The sequence below is a fragment of the Meriones unguiculatus genome, chromosome 1, assembly GCF_030254825.1.
Source record: "Meriones unguiculatus strain TT.TT164.6M chromosome 1, Bangor_MerUng_6.1, whole genome shotgun sequence".
NCBI lineage: Eukaryota > Metazoa > Chordata > Mammalia > Rodentia > Muridae > Meriones > Meriones unguiculatus.
In genome coordinates, this window is record NC_083349.1 from 66,285,959 (window position 1) to 66,306,882 (window position 20,924).

The 20,924-nt window shown below is 38.8% G+C and overlaps 1 non-coding gene across 1 annotated transcript; it reads right to left on the bottom strand.

Moving 5' to 3' along the window:
* Positions 1 to 19,822: 19,822 nt before the first annotated feature.
* Positions 19,823 to 19,965, bottom strand: LOC132651646 (small nucleolar RNA SNORA48). The gene has a single exon (XR_009589235.1). It is a non-coding gene; the product is annotated as a small nucleolar RNA SNORA48 (small nucleolar RNA).
* Between the last annotated feature and the right edge of the window lie 959 nt (positions 19,966 to 20,924).

Sequence of the window (20,924 nt, forward strand, 5' to 3'; positions counted from 1 at the left end):
AAGGCTTCTGGAGAAACAATTCCCCCTTTCTAATAGGACATTGAAGAATACACATGTGAAAGGCAATTGAATATCCCTGAAAAAAAAAAAAAAAACTAGGGACACTGAAGTTTTTCAAATAAAGTTGCAGCTCTGTATAGATTATTCAATAGTTCTTCAGAGAATAGACTAGTACTTTAATTTTCTTTTTTGACAGCAGAAACGGGCGACTCTGATGGTTTAATGAAATATATATGCCCACAGCATATATTGAGTTGTGTTTGGTATTAAGTTTATGCAAAGTAAGATTCACCTTAACTCCAGAGAAGAGAATTAAAATGCAATTTCCTTAAGATGTGAATTCTTAAATAAGGAATATTATAAGAAATAAAGAATGTTAAAGATTTATTCTCATAGCTGTGACTGCCAAAGGGAAACATCTCCTGGAATGGCTACAGTTAAGAAAACAAAACAAAATATTGGTGAGAGGCTGAGGAGATGACACAGTGGGTAAAGAGCACTTGCTCTTGCAAGCACAAAGATTTGAACTTAAATTCTTGGGACACATAAAATGCAGCCATAGGTACGAACACAGGTAACCCACCTACTGCCAGAAGGAAGTGGAGGACTCCTGGGGCTTGCTAGGCACTAGCCTATTGTGGAATTCCATGAAAACCTTACCTCACAGGAATAAAGTAAAAGTAATGAAGCATGACACGGAATAGCCTATGCTGGCATACACACACATGCAAGGGCATTTGTATGTGTATGTGTGTGCGTGCACACACACACACACACAAGAATTAAAAACAATGGCAATAAGTATGGAAAAAAGCTAGAAGTCATGAAAATTATTTATAGGGTTATAAAATAATGTAGTCACTATAGAATATACTTTAACAGTTACTCAAATTTCAACTGCTGCGTGGTGATTTATAATCCAGCATTCTACATGCAGGTGTATACTCAAGACAAGGAAAACTATGTGTCCACATGAAAAAAGAATCTAGCAATAGTCATGGAGCATTGTTTATATTAGTGCAAAGTAGACATAACCCAGATGCTTATCAACTTATATATGACTGAAAGAAATCAGGACATAAATCCTTGATAGAATATTATTTGGCCACATAAAACAACCCAAAATATACTATAGTATATATTATATACTAATTATATATATATATATGCATAATATTCTGCTAATCCATGGGACTAGGTCCTAAGACTTCATGAGAATCTTTGAAATCTCTTATTTTCTATGAACCAATACCCATGACAAAATTGAATTTCTAAAGTCATCACAGTAGGAGATTAAAGGCAATAATAGCAAAATAACTTTAATAACACACTGCAATAAAAGAATGTCAATACTGTGTCTCTCAAAAAATATTTTTTACCAACCTGCCTTCTTGCAGTAAATGCCTACCTCTCAAAATTAAGGGACTGAAAGAATCAGGGACTTTAGAACAGCGTTACACAATTTTCAGGGTCACTTAAACTTTTTCTACTTGGAATAACTCTGTTCATCTGAGAACAAGCCAGCATTAGCACAAACACCCTGAATCACAATAGCTTATGACTAGTAAATTGGAGCAAATACAAAGTCAACCATTTATTATCAGTGAGATAAAGCCATATGGCCAGTATTAAGTTAAACGTGATTATGCGTTTCATTTCCTCACTTGCATAATTTTATCCATTTGATATCAGGAACCCAATTAGTCAATTTCTATTTTTATAGTTAATAAAAATTACATAATTACATTAAGTTTCACAACAAAACTATCATATTTCGGACACAATGATTGAATGACACAGACAATATCTGCTCTCTCACAATGTATTAATTTGTTGTGTATTTTCTTTATTTTGTAGACATTAACTGATGTTTAGTATTTATTTGCAACATTTGAAAGAGCTTCCTCAAAGTTTAGCATTTTTCTTAAGGTTGAAATTTGTTGAATGTTGCTCAAATTGTCCAGATTTAAAAATAAAACACTAAAGAAAACAAAACAAAACAAAATCAAAGGAAACAATTTTCTTAGGAAAAAAGAGCATGTGAGTAGAGAGTTTGGAACTTTTCTCTATCTTCATTAAATATACTTGTGTGCATGTGAGTGTGTGTGTGTGTGTGTGTGTGTAATTTATTACCTTCCAGCATGATGCAAAGTCATAAACTATGCTATATGGAGAATGTATTGCAAGCAGCTTTTCTTTGGAACTTTATCAGTTTGGAATTCTTTATCACCTGGAGCATCCCTGCTGCCTTATTTTTAATTGCTAAAATGCATTTTCTTGAATAAGAGCACATCTGTTAGCATATGTCAGTAAAAGGCAGAGGGCAAAGTGTCACTGCAATCCTGTCAAGAAGCTCAGTTTTCAATACTGTTTCAACCTGCACCAAATAGAAGAGATTGTTTCACGTGGATAGTGCATTTGCAGTACCTTCAAGATACAAATCTGTTTTGCGCCATGACTCCCTAGCTTCCATTTCACTCTCAAGTCACAAGTTCTTTTATCTCATTCTAACTCATGCCAAGTGTTTGAGTCCACACTGTGCATAGTATAAGGAAATCCAGCATAAGCACATTCCCACTGTCTCTAAAGGCAAATCAACTTGCCTTACAAAACAAATTTTTTTTCTGAAGTGTTTTCAGGAGGACAAATAATTTTGATTGTTCCAAACTTTTCTCAAACTGAAATAAGTAAGAGGCAAGACAGCCATGTGTGATAACATAATGAAGATAAAAGGGTCCAGATACCAATGGAGAGAAACAGAAAAGAAACTAGAAAGCCAGCACAGAAATAGTCATGTGAGTATCTCAGGGACCACCTTGTTCACGTACTCTAATCTAGGTTTAGATTTTTTTTAATATAAAAGTAAAAATTTAATTAAAAAATCAGCTACCACATTACAAACATGCATTTTTCTCTGAGATTCCACTTCTTTTTTTTAATACAGGTATTCTTTTTTAAAAAAATATTTTATTTATTTTGAATGCTCTATGTGCATGTACACCTGCATGCCAGAAGAGGGTATAGATGGTTGTGAGCCACCATGTGGTTGCTGCGAATTGAACTCAGGATCTCTGGAAGAATAGACAGAGGTTTTTGTTTTGTTTTGTTTTTTATTAATTACACTTTGTTCACTTTGTATCCCCCCATAAGCCTCTCCCTCCTCCCCTCCCGATCCCACCCTCCCTCCCCCTTCTTCATGCATGGTTTAGATTTTTTTACGAAGAATAACAAAACATGGAGAAATAATGTTTGAATTCAGGTTTATCATACATTGAACTATTTCTTTAGTTGAGTTATTTAATTTCTTAGAGAATTTCATTCCTTGTTTATCACAATGGGTATACATTTTTAAAAATACTTTTAAAACAAATGTAAAGGGGAAAGCAATATAAAACTATCAATAAATAGTCCCAGCTAATGCATTTTTCCTACAAGTGTACACTAGCATACTTTCAGCTGTGAAGTTTACTTTATTTTATTTAGTCTAAAAGTTCTTTATTCATTCTTTGTACATGTAATAATGCAATTACATATTCAGTAAATATTTGTTAAGTCTCTGTTTCATGACAAATGTTCCACTGGGAGGTGAGAAAGACACTTAGCCAATAAAAAGTTTCACTGAGGTCTGAAGAGCATTTTCAATCCAATAGTTTCCAGAAAAGCTGAACAATGGGAGAAAGCAAGTGCTAGAGGAACAAGGAACGAGTGCTTCAGTCTGAGACAGGAATTACCTCATGTTCACCTTGATCCGAAGCCTACCGAGTTTCTTCTCAAGGAAAACATGGAGCCGCATGAGGTGGTTTGAATGAGAAGATCTCTACAGGCTCATATATTTGAATGATTGGTCCATCGTTGGTAGAGCTGTTGAGGAAGGATCAGAAGAGGTGACCTTGTTGAGGAGGTGTGTCCCAGGGGTTGGGCTTGAGAACTCAGAGTCTGCACCGTTCACAGTTAGCGCTCTTTGCCAGTGTGTCATATGTAAAACCTTAGGAACTGCTCTAGTACTGTGCTTGTGTGCCTGCTGCCGTGATGGTCATTGACTCTTCTACTCTATGGAACCATGAGCCTCAGATTGAATGTTTCCTTTTACAAGTCAGCCGGAATGTCTTATCACAGCAAAAGAAAAGTAATTAAGACGCTGAAATATACACTTTCTCCATATTTGTTTTCAAAGGAAGTCCAAGTTGGTTCCACCAGGGGCCACTGGAGCAATCCAAGTAGAGTTACAGAAATCTCTCATTCTGGTCCCATGGTTACAGTGGTGGTGGTGGACCTGACTTTATTTTTAATGCAATGGAGATAAAATTAATTTCCCACTATTTACCTCCATTTCAGTACCACTATACTTCTTTTAAAATTGGATTATTTTAATTAATTTTAAATTTATAGTTAACAAAAGCAAAGACTATATTTATAGTTTTCCATCATTATGAATAACTTTAAAAAATAAAATGAAAAAATATTCTATTTTTTCTATGAAGCTTTTTTTTTTCATACACTATATATTGATTATGTCCTTTCCCTCCCCATCACTATCCAGGTTCTCCCTATCTCTCTATCCACCCAACCCTATGCTCTCTGCATCCTTTCTTTCAAAAACAACAACAACAAAACTATAAAAATGAAAGACAAAATAGACCAAAACACAGTAAAACAAAACAAAAAGTACTCACACACAAAAGAAAAAAAGTTTGTTCTGTGTTGTTCAACTGCTTTAGAGAACAGAAACTGCCCTGTAGTGAGATTGGTGTACCCAGTGACACGCCACGAAGGAAACTGACTTTTAACCAAACATGGTTCTTTTTTTTTCCTCAGTATTGGCTGATGATTATGCGTGCCACCAGGATACTTTGGCAATGAGAATTTGATGGAAAGAATGCATACCTTCCACCTGAGCAATTGTGTTACATAATCAGAATAACTCAATATATTCAGATGACCTACCTGTGTGGTTTGTCGTGCCCAGAAGAAGTCAGTCTTGCATGGGACTCCCATCACATTCCTACTCTAAAGAGATGTAAAGTAATTTAGATATGCTCATGAGAACATCTGTTGGCCTTACAAGGGCTTTGAGTCTTTTAAATATAATATAAAACATGAATTGAAAGTCTTTTCTTATGCTATCCAAAAGCATGAAATTAATGCAATGATGCTGAGGTTATTAGGTACATAATATTCAATGCTTTATTATAAATGAAAAAGATATGAGTATAACATGCCACATTGTTTCATACAGATGATATGGTTAAGGACAGCATAATTCAATAACAAATACCACAACAGTTTTTTTAAATTGTTTTCTTTTTACTTTTTAATATTTGTTTTTTAATTATTTTTATTTTTATTAATTACAGTTTACTCACTTTGTATCTGCCTTGTACCTCCCTCCCTCCTCCCTTCCCAATCCTACCCTCCCTCCTTCTACTCTACCTGTGCCCCTCCCCCTGTCCACTGATAGGGGAGGTCCTCCTCCCCTTCCCTCTGATCCTAGTCTATCAGATCTCATCAGGAATGGCTGCATTGTCTTCCTCTCTGGCCTGGTAAGGCTGCTTCCCCCTCAGGGGGAGGTGATCAAAGAGCAGGCCAATCAGTTCATGTCAGAGACAGTCCCTGTCCCCATTGCTATGGAACCCACTTCCATAGTAATAAAGATACTGAAACATAGACACTGAACTGCCATGGGCTACCTCTGTGCAGCAGTTCCAGGTCATCTCCATGAGTGGTCCTTGGTTGGAGTATCAGTCTCGGAAAATACCCCTGTTCTCAGACTTTTTGAATCTGTCGCTGTCCTTGTGGAGCTCCTGTCCTCTTCAGGTCTTACTATCTCCCACTTCTTTCATAAGATTCCCTACACTCTGCCCAAAGTTTGGCTACGAGTCTCAGCATCTGTCTCAATAACCTGCTGGGTAGAGTCTTTCAGAGGCCCTCTGTGGCAGGGTACTGTCCTGTTCCATGTTTTCTCCTTCCTCCAATGTCTATCGTCTTTGCCTCTCTGAATGAGATTGAACAACTTAGCCAGTCTTCCTTCTTGATTAGCTTCCTTAGGTATATAGATTTTAGTATGTTTATCCTATATTATATGTCTAATAACCATTTATGAATGAGTATATACCCTGTGTGTCTTTCTGCTTCTGGGAGACCTCACTCAGGATGATTTTTTTCCAGTTCCCACCATTTACCTGCAAATGTCATGATTTCCTAGTTTTTTATCGCTGAGTAATATTCTATTGTGTAGATGTACCACAATTTCTGTATCCATTCCTCAACTGAGGGGCATTTGTCCTGTTTCTAGCTTCTGGCTGTTACAAATAAAGCTGCTACAAATATGGTTGAGCAGATGTCCTTGTTGTGTACTTGAGAATCTTTTGAATATATGCCTAGGAGTGGTATAGCTGGATCTTGTGGAAGTGCTGTTCCTAATTGTTGGAGAAAGCACCAGATTGATTTCCCAAAGCTGTACAAGTTTACATTCCCACCAGCAGTGGAGGAGGGTTCCCTTTTCTCCACATCTTCTCCAGCATGTGCTGTCACTTGAACCACTCCAATTTTGAGTGAGATCTGAAGCCTGTGGAAGCAGCTACTTGAAAGGTGCAGCTTGTAAATGATTTTACCATGGGGGAGGGACAGAGAAGAAAGTTGTAATACCAGGTGAGGACGGACATGGCTCATAACATAGCCAGTGAAATGAAGTGTTTGGTACACACTTGAGGATATGTGCTATGTTTATTTTGTGTTTCTCGAAGGTCTATTCAGTCAGGTGTCATTTTGTACAGTCTCCTGATATGTCACTCAAACAAATGGACAGGAACAGACTAAAAATTTGTACTATTTTCACATTGATTCCAAACATAGCAATCACTTAAAAGAAACACATTCTTTATTTTTATTGTTGTTATTATCTCATTTTCTTATTACTTTATGTGTAGAGTGTTTTGCCTGCATATATGTCTGTACCACTTGCATGTTGCCTGCTGTATGCAGACACCAGAAGAGGACATCAGCTTCATGGAATTGGAGTTACAGACAGTGTGGTCCACCCGGTCATCTGGAAAGGACCAATACTCTTTGCTGAACCACTGCTCCCCCTAAAAAGCTCCTTCTTTCAACACTTAGGTTGTAGATATGATTGTACAAATGCCATCTTCAGAACCTAAACATGTGCACACTAGTAAGAATGCGCTAAGAAATATTCTCAGGTAAACCTAATGGTTTTAATTCAATTAACCAATACAATATGAAAATCAACATTTCTTATTTCATTTTCAACTAGTGAATAGGGTGGTAATAACAAACTAATGGATTAATGCTTAAATAAGTTTATTTGGAGATATGATTAGAAAATAGATGACTAATTAACTGTAACAACATGTGTTTGGGATTTTAAACAATTGCATTTTTAAATTTGATTTTGTTAAATATTACCTGGAATTCCTTCTCATTCTCAGACTACAGTATATCATTAACATGGGGCAAAGTTTCAAGAGAATTAAGCTGGGCGATAACTATCCTCGTCATTACATTTTCCCTCAAGCGCTCCAGATCACCTCAGCCATGTGAATGAAGGTTCTGTGTGTCAGTAGGAAAGTATGAGAATAACTAATTCTCTCTGGGACTTCTGTCTCCATCCAGGCTTTCCCATCTCTATTTCAAAAAACAAAAAATCCTTTTGACCTGTGTCTGTCTAAACTTACTTTTTACAAATATTATCTTTTGACAATTTATTTTATTTTACTTTTTCACCATGTGCCAGTTCCATAACAATGTGCCCGCCCACCAAATTAAGTAGTGATAAAACCACACTATTTTAGATAACAGTCAAACCTTAAAGTTGTAATGGGAACACTACCACCTGACTTTGAAGCCCATTTGTGTAGTTGTTTTGTAAACTAAATTTTCTCTAATTCACTAAATCTACCTCTTATTAGAAAAATGAGCATCAAAAACACAAGTCTGACCAGACAGTATGACCTAGAAAGATGATAGCAAAGCATATCATTGAGTTTAAAAGAAATCTATCTGGCTAACATTTTTAAAATCTCTTGACAAGTTTATTATTTTTTATTATAGCATGCACTTCCTTAAGACAGCAGTACTACTCACAGGTTCAGTGGCAGCTACAGTGATAACAGAAATATGAGAAAAATGGGAGTGTGGCTTCACCCTTCTCCTGACTATCAGAATTTTCTCACCATCCTTCTTTCTAACTTTCTAGATAATAACAGAAATATTATGGAGTCATTTAAACCATTTGGAAAAAATAAGTCTGTGATCTGAAAAGCAAAGTAAGGAGGACAATAGTCCGTTGTCTGTCTGTCAAGAGCAGTGCTGTCTTAAATCATGTTACCCAGCCCCCAAGGTTCACTCCCGGAGAAAATATCAGCTAACCGTTAAAAAAAAAAAAAAATAGATCCTATACTTTCTACCCCTTCCAATTCTTGCTTCAAACTCCCTTCCTACCATTCCATACATCTACCTTCTTCTAGATACCTAACAATTCACTTTCATTATCCCATCTTTTTTATTTCTTTATCTAAGCTTTTTTTCTCATTGTTACATCCCCATTTTTCTGTTTGGGGCTTTACACTAACTGATCAATGACTGATAAGCACAGTGTTGGAAATAGTTTCTTAGTGTCTAAGGAGACTGAAGTTTCTGCTCATTCTCTGAAGTTTTTCTGCAACCCTAGGAGAGTTACTTCATCTCTGTTTACTTCAGTTACACCAGCTCTAACATAATATAAGCTTTCAATATGGCTGTAAGAATGAAATGTATAAACACCTGGCATAGAGTATGCATAGTACAAATACTTACACTTCCTCTGTAATTAGATTTTGTAAAAAAAAAAAAAGAAGAAGAAAGAAAGAAGGAAAAAGAAACAAAAAGAAAGTGGGTATTAAAAGGTTAGTTTCACTTTTCTATAGGGCAATGCAAGTATGTTTCAAGGACACAGAAAGAAGTTAATTGATGTCTGGGACAAGCTCCAAGACCTTTGCTTTAAATAGCTCAGATATTCTTTAGATGAGAGGTATACCGCAAAGATCTCAAACAGATTTAAAAAAAAAAAAAAAAAAGACCATCTCAAAATATGAGTTAGTTTAGACCAGTTGTCTATTTTGAGTTATATCTGTAAAACAGAGATAATAAAGAAGTATTACCTTATAGGTGTGTGTGTGTGTGTGTGTGTGTGTTTATTTCTATCTCACACACAGAGATTCATGCACAAATAAGTAAATAAATACTTGACATAAATTAAACCAAAGTCCTTTATCTCAGTCCCTGGTAAGTATGAACACACTTTTTCCTTCTTTATATGGTGGTGATAAATATATTACTAATGTCACAAAGTGTAAAAATCATACTGACACATCAAAATGCTTAAAAGCTTTCTGTAAACATTGAAATGAACTTATTTCTAAAATTATTATAGACATTTACCACATCATTCATGCTGAAGTTTAATATGCTATATAATGCCAGTTATTTCACATCAACACATCAGTTAATGCTTTGAAATGTTGCTAGAATAATTTGCTGAGGAAAATCCGATGACCTGAATTTCTCTCCTTGCAGCACGTGGCAGTGGCATTTCTGTAAATTTAATCTTGAGCAACTTCAAATACTACTGAGGTCTTTTGAGACTGGCTGAAATGAAATTTCAGAAACATGACAGCATAGAAGACAAAGGAGTTCAGTCTTTTACAGAAAAAAAAAAAAATAAAACATTGATTCTAGAATAGATGAATATTGGCTTCAAAGACATACTAAGGTGTTTTAATTTTCCATCTTCAAGATCATGTTTGGCCCTAATAGCATAATGCAGAGTCATCTGTGATCACCTGCTAAGGATTCACACATACTATCCAAATTTTACAGAATTTAATAATAATAATAATAATAGTAATAATAATAACAACAATAATAATAAATGCCATTCCCAAGAGCAAAGAAAATCACAATTTTAATGAGAAAATGTTACTGCATTTCAAACCAAAGTGAATTAGATATTGAAAATAGCTGATAAATTGTTAAATTTTAACATTTATTATCTATTATAAACATATGTATAGTTTCACAACTACTATGTTTATTATTGTTCCTGGGGAAAAGATCCATAAATAGCCTTACCCAGCTATGGACTCCTTGGCCTGTCATACCAATGAACTAGGCAGGGTGGATGTGCTATTGGGGTAAACAACTAATTGATGATTGGATTTGAAGCTGCTGTTTCAACAAGACTAAACTCATACCTGGTAACGTATTGGAAAGGATGCAGATTCTCAGGGGCAATCAATCTGGCTTGCTGAAGAGGTGGATTGCCAGACTACCTCATAAATATTTTTACTGATACCCACAAATAAGTGATGTCCTTAGTCTTGGTCAGAAAAAAACATCTTTTCAGAGAAAGTGGAGATGAACGCGGGGACCCACAGCTAGTTGAAAAAAAATGAGAAAAGTAGCATTGAGTACTTAGCTCTGAATTAGACATCTATATCAACCTACCTAAAGCTTAGAGGAAAATCACAGAAGAGAGAGCGTAGAGATTTCTAAAATCCAGATAGTGGAGAGGAATCTTGTAAAGTGCTGTCTGTCCGATAATCAATGCCACACCCACGAGCACATAGCATGTACGGTTACCTTCCCAAATCTGCAAAGGACTGGGGCCTAACATTGTGTCACGGTCACAGCATGGACTTGAAAGGCTCCACCCCTCCTCGCGGATGCATTGGAAGGTAGCGGGAAAGGAGACATTTCCTTCCACGGTGCAGGGCGCAGCTGTTCGTTAGCCCACGATCCCGTCAGCATCTCCCACACATGTTAGCAGTAGGAGATCGTTAGCAGTAGGAGAGACTGTAAGGAAGGGTAATTGGGACTGTGTGTGACCAATGCACATTATATTATTATACTATGTATATATGAATTTGGAAAATGAAGAATAATAAAAGGACATTTAATTGTAAAGATGTCCTTTAGAGTTGTTGAGTGTTTCAAAGTCTCTCGCTCTCTAAGCATTTCCCGGTTGTGGATTTCTGTGTCACTCACCATTTACTGAAGGAAGACACTTGTCTGATGAGGGTCCAACAATGCATTTATTTGAACATAGTAATCTGACATTAAAAATCATTTTATTGCTTTATTTATTTAGCAGAATAATGGTATTATGTTTTCCCCTAGAGTTTATGACCAATATGGGTCACAGGTTCTTGGCCGTTTAGCAGTGTCCCATATGGGTTCCTTCGCATGGGCCTTAATTCAATCTTCCTACCCTCAAGAGTCGGGAATCTACTTAGAAAAAGAACTGAAAAGATTGTCACAGCCAGAGATAGTAGATTACTACTCAGAAACCTTGTATTCTATACACGAGGGAGATGATGTACATATACACTCATGAGACTATGACTGTACACTTAGTACTGTGTATGTTCAACCCACACAACATCCAATAGGGTAGGGAGAGGGAACAAAATCTCCAGATGCCTTCTCAGAAAGGGAGAATCACTTTTCTTCAATGAAGTGTCACTTAGAATCTTATCAAGCCTCCAGGACAGGCCCTATGCCTAGTAACAGGGTAACACAAAACAGACTCCATTTGTGTGTGTGTGTGTGTGTGTGTGTGTGTGTGTGTGTGTGCTTTTGAGTTTGCTTTCATATAGTTTGTCTTATGGCTTGTTTTGTTTTTTTTTTTCTTGCTTGTTTTGATTTTCTCTTTTTATTGTTTTTTTTTTTTTTTGTGTGTGTGTGGGAAGGTAGGGAGAACATGGATAGGTGAGATGGTCTGAAAGTATTTGGAGGAGGGAAAAATGTAATCTACGTATATTGTATTAAAATAAATATTAATTACAAAGAAAAAATTTAAGGTGTAGGAATAAAGTTATTGTGTAATTCAAAGGCTGATTTCTGTGCCCCCTCCCATATCTGGTAGTAATCCTTGTTCTAAAAATCTCCAATCTCAGTGTTGTATAAGCACTGCTCCCCAATTGACCCCTGATATGCCAGTAAACAGCTTACATCCAGTCTCTGAGCAGGGAGAGAATAGGGTTAGATTTTCTGCCAGCCAAGGCGGGAGGGCTTCGAGAAAAAAATAGGGCTTTGATTCACTTGGACTTTATTTTTGTGCAACGTGAAAAGTATGGATCTATTTGCATTTTTCTAATACATAGACATTGAGTGACAGCAGCATCATTTGTTGAAAATGCTATAATTTTTCATTGTATGGTTTTGGCTTCTTGGCCAAAAATCAAGTATTTGTAGGTGTGTGTGTGTTCATTTCTGGACCTTTGATTTGATCCCATTGATCCACCTGTATGTTTATATGCCAGTACCATGTCGTTTTTATTACTGTTGCTCAATGGTACCCTAGGGAAGGGGTTTGATCCTCATTCTGAAGGGCAAACAGGATAGACATCAGAAATAGAAGACAAAGAACAGGACAGGAGCCTTCCACACAAGATCTCTGAAAGACTCTACACATCGGGGTATCGAAGCAGATGCTGAGACTCATAGCCAAACTTTTCGGCAGAGTGCAGGGAATTTTATAGAAGAAGGGGGAGATAGAAAGTCCTGGAGGGGACAGGAGCTCCACAAGGAGAGCAACAGAGCCAAAAAATCTGGGCCCATGGGGTCCTGCAGAAACTGGTGAATCAACCAAGGACCATGCATGGAGAGGACCTAGACTCCTGCACAGATGTGACCCAAGGGCAACTCAGTCTCCATGTGGGTTGCCTAGTTGGGGGAGCAGGAGTTGGGGAGCAGGGGTTGGGGGAGCAGGGGTAGTCACTGGCATGAACTCAGTTGTCTGCTCTTGATCACCTCCTCCTGATGAGGTGACCTTGCTAGGCCACAGAGAAGGAGGATCCAGGAAGTCCTGGTGGTACCTGGTGGGCTAGGATCAAATGGTAGGGGAGGGGGAACTCCCCTATTGCTGGACTAGGGGAGGGACATAGAAGGGTAGGAAAGAGGGATGGTGGGACCAGGAGGAAATGAGGAAAGTAGCTACGTCCAGATTACAGGGTAAATAAATTGTAATTAATATTAATAATAATAATAAAAATAGAAGTAGGGGATCCAGCCATAGGCAGATCCAGCAGGGACCAGGAGAGAGAGCTCAGCTACAAAAGACAAGTATCTGTAGACTGTACTCTGGGAGGAAACCAGCTTAGCTTAGAGGGTTAAGAGAGAATAATAACTTCTCAGATATTGTGTTGTGAAGTTTATTATTAAACAAATATAAATGCATCTTAGTTATTTGTGTGATAGCATAGTTAAGAAAGAAACTGAAAAACAAATACAGTTTTACAAAAATAACTTTAGCATTTTTAGCACCCAATGTGGGGCTGAATTTACAGAGAAAATAAAACTATAAACCAGTTTTGTTCATTAAGAGAGTAACCACAGTTAACTGGGTTAAAGATCTTCAACCCTGCATCTGAGAGAGGGCTAATATAAAGTACTCAAGAATATATACACTAACAAACAAAGTAATCCAATTAAAAAAATAGCGTACATAGCTAAGCAGAGAAATCTCAACAGAGGAATATCAAATGGCAGAGAAATGCTTAAAGAAATGTTCAGCATTCTTAGTCATCCAGGAAATGCAAATCAAAATGACTCTGAGATTCCATCTTAAACCCATCACAATGGCTAAGGTCAAAAACTCAAATGACAGCACATTCTGGAGCAGTAGTAGAGAATGAGGAACCCTCCTCCATTGCTGGTGGGAGCGAAAACCTTTACAACCGCATTGGAAGTCAGTATGGCATTCCTCAGAAAATTGGGAATAGCACTACCTCAAGATCCAGCTATACCATTCCTGGGCATATACCCAAAAGATGCTCCACCATTCAACAAGGACATTTGCTCAACTATGTTCGTAGTAGCTTCATTTGCAATAGCCAGGATACGGAAACAACCTACATATCCCTCAACTGAAAAATGTATACAGAAATTGTGGCACATTTACACAATGAAATACTACTCAGCAATTAAAAACAAGGAAATCATGAAATTTGCAGGCAAATAGATGGATCTAGAAAAGATCATCCTGAGTGAGGTATCCCAGAAGCAGAAAGACATGTATGGTATACACTCACTTATAAGCGGATATTAGCCATATAATATAGGATAGCCATAGTAAAAGCTACAGATCTAAATAAGCTAAACAACAAGGAAGACCCTAGGTAGGATGCTTAAATCTCATTCAGAACGGCAAACAGTATAGACACCAGAAGAGGTGAAAGGAAGGGAATAGGATGGGAGCCTACTTTAAAGGCTGCTCTGAAAGGCTCCACCCAACAGGAGATCAAAGCAGATACTGAAACTCAAAGCCAAACTTTGGGCAAAGCTCAGGGAGTCTTATGGAAGAAGGGGTGATTGAAGGACAGGGAGGTGACAGGAGCCCTACAAGGAAACCAACGAAGCTAATAATATGAGCCCAAGGGGTCCTGCAGAGACTGATGTACCAACCAAGGACTGTGCAAGGAGAGGACCTAGACCCCCTGTTCAGATGTAGCATATTGGCATCTCAGTCTCCATGTGGGTTTCTGAGTAAGGGAGCAGGGGCTGTTTCTGTCATGAACTCAGTTGCTTACTTTTTTTTTATCATGTACCCCTGATGATGTGGCCTTGCCAGGACACAGAGGAAGAGGATCCAGGCAGTCCTGGTGAGACTTGATAAGCTATGGGCAGATGGCAGAGGAGGACAACTCTCCCTTTTCAGTGGACTAGTGGATGGTGATAATCAGGAACAGGAGGAAGGATGATACTGGGAGGAGTTGAGAGAGAGGGCTTCAATTGGGATATATAAAGAATACATTGTAACATAAAATAAAATGTTTATACTAACATTATAATTGGTGAAGCCATTGGGTCATTCTATTTTGTAGTTTGAAGAAAGATGTGTGTGTTTAATTGTGAGTGTGGTCATGTGTGTGGTTGTGTGTGTGTGTGTGTGTGTGTGTGTGTGTGAATTCATTTATTTGATGTTAAAATGATGCTGTAATAATAGACTTATGAGTAGGATTCTTGTGTGGAGTACAAGTTGGACTTTTCTGTAATTAGTCCATTCCTGAACCCTGGTTACCCACCAAATTTCTGAAAGGTCATGGCAAAGCTCAGGTAAGAATCTGTGTGTATGTGTGTGTGTGTGTGTGTGAATTCATTTATTTGATGATAAAATGATGCTGTAATAATAGACTTATGAGTAGGATTCTTGTGTGGAGTACAAGTTGGACTTTTCTGTAATTAGTCCATTCCTGAACCCTGGTTACCCACCAAATTTTTGAAAGGTCATGGCAAAGCTCAGGTAAGAATCTATGTGTGTGTGTGTGTGTGTGTGTGTGTGTGTAAATGTCCACATATGTGTGTGTTCTCTGATAGAAGCATAAGATTTAGTTCTTTGCTCAAATTCTTGAGATATTATCAATACTTTTATCAGTCACTTGTATTAGCCACTATACAATTGTCACTGTCAGGATCTGTAAACATCCAGCTTGAGGCATATTAGTATTACAGAATCGTGAGGATATTCAAGAGGGACTCTTTAGACAAAGACAGCACCATATAGTGTGTTTAGTTTCCTAATCTGTTTAAAGCTGCTGAAAGGGGTCATTCAGACTTTTGTCATAGGAGCTAAAAGAGCACTAGGGCCGCAGTCAACTGGCATTAGCAGCAGAAACAATGCCTGCACATCTATTGTCTTGTAAAAATCATGATGTAATACAAAAACGAAGCGGAAAGAGCACAGGGGAAGAAGTGAACTTGCATAGAGAAAGAGATACTGGAAACAAAACACTAGTGAAAGTGTCTCAGAAAGAGACAGAAATAGAGATAGAAATAAAACTATTGAGCACGACAGCCTGAATCGGAAAACAACACAAACAGGTACCATTTATATTTTCCTAGTTTCACATTTTCTCCATCTCATATCCAGAACACTTTGGATGTCAGTAAACATGCCTTCACCACATCCCCTTCCTGCTATAAGAAAATGACTGTAAGTATGCTTCCTCCTCTGTGTCCCAAGGGAGGTGCCTGTACTTCTCACAAGGTCCACTTTTTGGATCAATCAGTTTGGTTGACATTAAAATGATGTGAAGTTGATTCCAGCACTCTCCACACATTTAGGTTAATCACAAGACACATTTTTCAAACTATGGCTCCTGAGCATGGACAAAAACTGAGAATGTCCGTAGGCAAACAGATGTGACAGCAGGACCCATCACAAACATAGTGGGATGTCTAAAAGGCCAACATCCCTTGGTGATCTGACCAAAGCAAGGGGCCAGCATCCACATAAGGCATATTTACAGTTTGATTCCATTACCTCCTGGCTCAGTCTATTCACATTTTTATCATTATTGAGCACAATTATTTAAAAAAATCACAGATATAAACACCCAGCTTCAAAAATAAGAGCCCACTATACTATATAAATAATGACCAAAGCTGGACCCAAAAGGTGAGAAATGCAGTCAGGGTCCCACTAGCAAGAAAAAAAAGCAATATGTGCAAAATTAGGAGTCGCTTCTTTTGACTCCAGACCATTAATCACAGGCAGGTATGACTTTGTAGCTATTAATCCTGATGTCACAAACCTGGAGCAAGTGAAACAGCGGAGCTGAACTAAGTGCCCCCCCTTGGGAGTAGATGACTGCTGGCCTATGGAACTGTGATACTTTGCAATGCTTTGCTATTTATGTGATTCTGATAGAAACACAAGATCACTCTACCCTGAGGAGAGTGGAGAAATAGTCCCACAGATGAAGCTAAATCTTATGCCTCAGGAGTTGCCTGGGCAACATGGAAGGCCAGGAAGTAAACATTTTTTTTTTCACCTTTCAAGATGATATATCCAAGTATCTATCTCTTCTCCCTTATCTGCCTTATGTCCAAAGTACAGGATTTGGGGCAGGGGAAGATGCTTTATCAGTTGGCCCGTTTTTACATGTTATTATGGAGCTACTCTTGGCAAACAACTTAATGGCTATGAAAATGGACTGAGGAATCAGAAAGATTTGTGTTTAAATATTATTGTATCACTTATTTGATTTCTCTGGATTTTATCATAAAGAGATATGTTGATTACTTAATTTTTTGTCTAGCAGAGGAATATGTAAACCCAATGTATGTATTTCACATGAATTCAGTTTTGCTAAACCTTTATAATGACAGTGAAACTTAAGGCAAGGTTATAAGAACATTGTCCATGAAGACAATGGGAAGCGAACTGGGCATGCTCCTACCTTGTGAGAATAAAGGGAGAAGGAAAGACATGGGGAAAGGTAACTTCAAGAACTTCTTCAGGATTTTCCACCATCCCAGGAGATTTGCACTTTGGATACCAAATGCTACATTTGTAAACCTACTCACAAACACGCAGAGACAATGGAAACAGATACTTCCACACAAACATAGCCATAGATTTAACTATAGAAAAGTATATAGTCATGGAGGCCATCTGATCTTTATAAATTCACTTCTTATTAATTGTATATCAACTTGTTATTTATCTAAAAAACATAGTCTTTCTTATTTAATTTTAGCAAATGTACAAGTTGTTTTATAGATGAAAAGAGTTTAAAGGGTATCTCCATGAATGGTCCTTGATTGGAAAGGACCCCTGTGCCCAGATTTTTTTGTTGTTGTTTTATTGCTCTCCTTGTGGAGCTCCTGTCCCCTCCAAGCCTTTCTATCTCCCCCTTCTTTCCTAAGATTCCCTGCACTCTGCCAAAGTCTTTTCTGAGACTGATATTCCAACCAAGGACCATGCATGGAAATAACATAGAACCCCTGCACAGATGTAGCCTTTGGCAGCTCAGTCTCCAAGTGGGTTTCTGAGTAATGGGAACAGGGACTGTCTCTGACATGAACTCAGGGCCTAGCTCTTTGATCACCTCCCCATGAGGGGGGTGTAGCTTTACCAGGCCACAGAGGAAGACAATACAACAAGTCCTGATGAAACCTGATAGACTAGGGTCAGATGGAAGGGGAGGAGGACTTCCCCTATCAGTGGACTGGAGGAGGGGCATGGGGGGAAAAGGGTGAGGGGAAGGGATGAAGAAGGGGTCTACAGCTAGGATACAAAGTGATAAATGGTAATTAATAAAAATAAGTAAATAAATTTTAAAAAAGAGATAAGAAACAACTTCCAAAGATGATCCAAGGCTTCTTATTGTTAATGTAAACAATGACAATTTCATGGAAACTTAAATAGGATAATATCTAAATATTTTGAGAAATCTATCCATCAGTGATTTTTTTCTTTAAACAAAAACCCTTTATTTTGATTCTTTGTGAACCTCAAATCAACTACCTCATTTCCTCTCATCTCCCATTCCTTCATATCTGCCCTTCATCTTTGCAACCTTTTCCCCACCCCTATAAAATACACAGGCACAAACAACAAAAACATAAAAATTATTTCGTCATGGAAGCTGCAGTATGCCACAGTGTGCCCCATGGTTTATCTCTCTGTTTACACATCTTCACTTCTAATGTCCACAGCGACAAATCATTCATTGGTCTGTTTGAGAGCTCTGGCTTCTGTGGCATCATCATTATTAGAGCATCATGGGACTCCTCCCAGTTATCCTGTCGTTGCCTGTGACATGGAGATCCTACTGCTTTGGAACAGCAGGACTGGCCCTTTCACATATCCCAACCATTAGCATATTGTATAGATTTGGGGGTGGGCCAATTCAGAGCCCTGAATCTGGGTGCTAGCTTATCAATCTATTGGCTCTCCCTTAGTCTCACCACTGGGGTGAGCTCTCCAGCATGCTCCTGGGAGGGCAACCAATGCTGCCATCAGCAGGAGACAGGGTTTGCTCTCCTGTTCATGCACTCAGGGCAAGCTTCCCTGCACCCACACTTCCAGAGCCAGCCCCACTGTGCTGCCAAGTCAAAGTGTGGTCCCCACTCTCCCAAGCACTGCAGGCTATGAGGGGCTGACTCATCCCTGCCTTCACCATTAGGGCCAGTTCCACTGTGTTGCCCAGGTGAGGTACGGGGTCGACTCTCCCAAGTGCTATAGCCAGTGATGGTCAGGGCTAGCTCTTCTACTCTTAAGACCCCAGGGCCAGCTTTCCCTAGTACTGAAGGTGGTGAGCAGGGGAGAAAGAAGGTGTCACCTCCACATAAATCTACACCACAACAGATGAGTGGTAGGGCCATCTTTCTCTTGCTGTGTTCTAAGGGTTGGATCACCCACTACCCCTTGACCAGAGCCACCACTACTGTGCTGCCCAGGCATGGTGCAGGTCCTGCTCTCCCAAGTGATGCCAGCAGTGAGAGACAGGGCCTTTTCTCCAGAGTGCTGCATACAGTGAGGGGTAGGACCAGTTATGCACAGCCTCTGGATAGTCAATGGTCCCCAGTGGTTGCCCCAATCAGGGCCAACCCCGTGTTGTCTAGTGGTAATATGAGCCAAGGACATTGACATCAACTCCTACTGCTGTGTAGCCATGGACTCACACATGGTTCTCAGGGGCAGCATGGCCACGGGTAGGAGTCCTCACCACTCACAACAGGCTCTTTCTCTCCACCCTCCAGTCTCCAGTTCCATCTCTTCACAGTGCTCAAGCTGCTCCACTTCTCGTTTTCTCCCATCTCACTACCACATACTCACACTTTGTGATGGCTCCCCCGTGCAGGCTGGCCGCATGATTGGCAAACACCTGGGTGACATCAACCATCTTTGCTGCATGGTATGGTGGCAAACAAGTGTCTATGGCCAGCCTGAGTAATGCACTGGAGAGAAGTTCTGTGGGGGGCATGATGGTCCACAGGGCTCCGACTCTCTTCCTGCTCCTGCTCTGTGACTTGAGTTTTATGAGTCCTATGCCTAAGACAGCTTTATCCATCAAGCCAGGCATCAAGCTAGGATGGACAAAGAACTGCCATCTCCTCTGCCCTTGACTGAGCTAAGAACATCACCACCAAAATGGGGTCTCTTTGCCCATTCCTGGGGCAGGGGTGTGTGGCATCAGTGAAATCTTAATAACAAAGTGAACACTAAAATAAACATATTTCTACATATTTTGTTCATCTGAAAATGCACTTCTAAAAACACTTCTTAGGTGTGTGACTCAAAGTCTTTAAACAATTTACATATTTTTCAAGAAGATAGATACTAATAAATTACACCAGGAAGGGATCTAGCTGAAATTCTCACCAAAAGTATCTGAGAAAGCTCAACCTTCAGTAAAGCTAACATTATCAGTTATTTGGAAGATAGTCAAGATTTAAGGTGAAAAAACAGTAAAATAGAGTTTTTGTTTTGCATGTGTTGAGATCAATATTCAAAACAAAACACAAAAATTGCATGTTGTCAAATCATTCTGTAAACTCTAAGTCACTCATAACACAAAATATGCAGATTGGATTATGTTGCATGTTTGTGTAAGAAAACCTTCATATTCACATATGTGCTGAGGAAGAGAAAGAGCCATTGAATAGATGAAAAAAAGAGCAAAAAGAAAGACCTCATGGTATAACTCGTCATTCTGCTTTCTGAAAGACTTTCAAAATCTTAGTATTTTTTTCTGTGAACAGAGAACGGGTCTGCACACCCTAATGATTTTGACCAGGTGAAAAATGACCTACAGCTTGCTCCCACACCTCCTGCCAAGGCACAGCAGAAGCTGTTGTGAAAGACAAGCCTCTGGTAGCCCCAGCCGTTTTGTAGCCTGTATCTTGCAATACTCATTATGTGCCAGGTTAAATTCACCTGAATGCTCTCAGTAATGCAGAAATCCTTTTTCATTTTGGAACAGCATTGGGATGATAATAAGCTTCAACTGTATTAACTCTACCTGTGAGGAAAGCACAAAACAAGCCTCTTCCTGAAGGAGACAAGTGTCTGTAGGAGGGCTGCTGGCTGACCCGCAGTGCCATGGGCAGCTGCAGCTGCTCATTAAGCCAAGTCCTGA